We start from the raw sequence: 3,800 nt of genomic DNA on the forward strand, positions 1-3,800 counted from the left end.
AACTTGAGTTTCCTGATTATCAAAAAAAAAACTGGACCTGAGAGAAATGCGCGTTGGTTCAGATGGGTTTTCAGTCTGTCAAAATGAACACAGCTGGAAGTCCTTTGAAATTTGCGATCTGACGAAATGCAACCCGCAGTCCCAATGGATTCATAACTCATCACTTCAACATAGAACATAGAACAATAGTCTATCTGTAGTTGTGGCTGAGTGGTGAAGGCGATGGACTTGAAATCCATTGGGGCATTCCCACGCAGTTTCGAATCTTGTCAACTACAGAAGAGGGTGAAATTGGCGTGGGTGGCACAGTGGTTAGCACTGCTGCCTCACAGCGCCAGAGACCCGGGTTCAATTCACGCCTCAGGCAGCTGATGTGTGGAGTCATGCACATTCTCCCAGTGTCTGCGTGGGTTTCCTCTGGGTGCTCCGGTTTCCTCCCACAGTCCAGAAATGTGCAGGTTAGGTGAATTGGCCATGCTAAATTGCCCGTAGTGTGAGGTGCAGGGGAGGGGGTCTGGGTGTGGACTTGTTGGGATGAAGGGCCTGTTTCCACACTGTAACTAATCTAAACTCTACAACACAGAACAGGCCCTTCGGCCTACGCCCCCACCACTCTCTGGAAAAAGAACCTAACCCTGACATCCCCCCTATACCTTCAACTCTTCATCTTAAATTTATGTCCCCTTGTAACACTCTGTTGTACCCGTGGAAAAAAAATCTCTGACTGTCCACTCTATCTATTCCCCTGATGATCTTATAAACCTCTATCAAGGTACCCCTCATCCTTCGCCGGTCCAATGAGAAAAGGCCTAGCATTCTCAACCTATCCTCGTACGACCTATTCTCCATTCCAGGCAACATCCTGGTAAATCTCCTCTGCACCCTCTCCAAAGCTTACACATCTTTGCTAAAATGAGGCGACCAGAACTGCACACAGTACTCCAAATGTGGCCTTACCAAGGTCCTGTCCAGCTGCAACATCACCCCACGACTCTTGAATTCAATCCCTCTGCTAATGAACGCTAATACACTATAGGTCTTTTTACAAGTACTATCCACCTGAGTGGCAACTTTCAAACAGCTATGAGCATGGACCCCAAGATCCCTCTGCCCCTCCACCTTACTAAGAACCCTACCGTTATTCCTGTATACTGCATTCTAATTTGGTCCTTCCAAAATGGACAACCTCACACTTGACAGGGTTGAACTCCATCTGCCACTCCTCATCCCAGCTCTGCATCATATCTAAATCCCTTTGCAGCCGACAACAGCCCTCCTCACTATCCACAACTCCACCAATCTTCGTATCGTCTGCAAATTTACTGACCCACCCTTCGACTCCCTCTTCCAAGTCATTAATAAACATTACAAACAGCAGAGGACCCAGACCTGATCCCTGCGGAACTCCACTTGTAACTGGGCTCCAGGCTGAATACTTATCATCTACCACCACTCTCTGACATAGACCGGTTAGCCAGTTCTCTGTCCAACTGGCCAAATTTCCCACTATCCCATGCCTCCCTACTTTCCGCATCAGCCTACCATGGGGAAACTTATCAAATGCCTTACGAAAATCCATGTATACTACATTCACTGCTCTACCCTCATTCACATGCTTGGTCACCTCCTCAAATAATTCAATAAGTCTTGTAAGGCAAGACCTACCCCTCACAAATCCGTGCTGTCTGTCCCTAATCAAGCAGTGTCTTTCCAGATACTCATAAATCCTATCCCTCAGTACCCTTTCCATTAATTTGCCTCCCACGGAAGTAAGACTAACTGGCCTGTAATTCCCGGGGTTATCCCTGTTCCCTTTTTTGAACAGGGGCACAACATTCGCCACTCTCCAATCCCCTGGTACCACCCCCGTTGACAGTGAAGACGAAAAGATTATTGCCAACAGCTCTGCAATTTCCTCTCTTGCTTCCCACATAATCCTAGGTTCCAGGTACTTTCTCTCTACAACTGACGCATCCATCAGCAGCAGTGGCAAGCAATGTCAAGCTCTCATAATTATTTACGTATTTAACTGATACTTCATAGCATTGTTTGCAAACTGAATATTTCCACGTAAGAACACAAATGAAGGCACAGAAGGAAGATCTATAACGAATGTCTCCTTGTTGTGTTAAAGAATATGACAAAAGATACATATTCGCTGTGAACGTTCAGATAGAGCAGGAGCAATGGTTCGATTTTTCATTCTTCGTCATTTCTGGGAGGTGTGTTTTGGTTATTATGACAGAAGTTATCGCTCATTCCTAATTAGCCAGAAGTCAACTCGGATAAATGCTGCAGATTTTCAGTCAATAATGACATTGGGCAACATGATCATATAAAATACTCGAACACCTGATGAGGAGCCAAATACTACTGTAAACGGATACCTATGAACGTGCATTAATTGGGAATATCGCAATGATGGGAAGAAACAAAAAATAGTGATGGGGCACGTATCAGCATTTCACATAAGCGATTCTAAGATATGGATTCATGCAAGCATGGTCTGTGGCAATTGTGGCATTTGCAACATTAAATTTTCTTAGACGTTCTTTGAGGTGATTCATCTTTCTGATGGGAAAGAGAGTTGGGCACACATGGGTGAGTTAAGACGCTGGTTCAATGAAATATTCTGAATGCACGTGTTGTCAGTTATTTGCCCCTGTGGACTTGCTTACTGTAAATAAATGAGGGATGATTGTTTGCGTCTTAGAGATAATGTGGGAAGCTTCGGGAGTACTTCCACTTTTTGAAAGTCAATGCACGGTGCAGCAAACGGCCCATTCTTTGCAATTTGCTACCCCATTCTCGCACTTATTGGTGTCCCTGGTAAATAAAGTTAACTACAAAATTTTGTTGTTTTTTTAGCTACGAATGTGTTGCGTCTTTTATTCATGATCAAGCTCATGTTCTTATATGTATTGAAAAATTTTCAATTATTTGTTAATGTGAGCACGTGGTAATTTATATGGTTGCATTCTATGATATGATACAGTTTAAGGTTAAATTAGAAATTAAAATTACAGGGGTTCTATTAATATTAATCCACTATTTTCAGAGCATTGCGTTTTCGTTTTTAGTGTTGGACAAAAGAATCCCATCGTAATGCAGAAACACGGACTACGACGGGGTTGTGCGATTATTACATTACAATAATTCCACTTGATAGTTGCGAGATCAAATATAATTTAGTTTATTGGCATAGCAATCTACATTTTGATTACTGGATCGATGCAAATATTGCAGTCTAGTATGTTCACAATGGAGATTTTTAATGAGATTTGGGGACTTCCTTTATTCATTCATGGCACGTGGTCGTTGCAGTACTTGATGTTCAACCATTGAATTTCAGAAAGGGTTGAGGAATTGAGTGGAAATGCAATTTTAAAAAATGGATTATGCATTCAAAATGTTACCAATGGAGTATTTTCCGTATGGATTTTGAAATGGGTCAGCCTATTTTACTTGTGTTCGATGTGGTTGACACTGACATCATGAATGTTGGTTGCTTATCTTTGATTTCTATTTGAAATCGTCGGGTTTGACTTGATCCATAGAGGATTGCCTTAAATACGAAGGGGTCTTTCATGAGACCTTAAACAAATGAAGGTCACCATGAGAGACATAAGGATAAAATAGAATACAGTGCACAAAGCTTGAATATTTCATAACATTACAGAGATAATTGGAAATAAGTTGGAACGATGGAGCCATTGAGACATGAAATCGCACAATATATCGTATGGGCAGTGGAAGACATCATCACCACTTTTGGACATATATCAGGAATTCAAGAAATG

General features: G+C 42.2%; 1 protein-coding gene and 1 non-coding gene across 2 annotated transcripts in view; one reads left to right on the top strand and one right to left on the bottom strand.

The window, feature by feature from the left end:
• Positions 1-3,800, bottom strand: part of LOC122540182 (dynein axonemal heavy chain 8-like) — a 1,320,893-nt gene that overhangs the window by 453,278 nt on the left and 863,815 nt on the right. The window lies entirely within an intron of this gene.
• On the top strand, positions 197-278 carry trnas-uga. Its single transcript has one exon. It is a non-coding gene; the product is annotated as a tRNA-Ser (tRNA).

The sequence above is a fragment of the Chiloscyllium plagiosum genome, chromosome 3, assembly GCF_004010195.1.
Source record: "Chiloscyllium plagiosum isolate BGI_BamShark_2017 chromosome 3, ASM401019v2, whole genome shotgun sequence".
NCBI lineage: Eukaryota > Metazoa > Chordata > Chondrichthyes > Orectolobiformes > Hemiscylliidae > Chiloscyllium > Chiloscyllium plagiosum.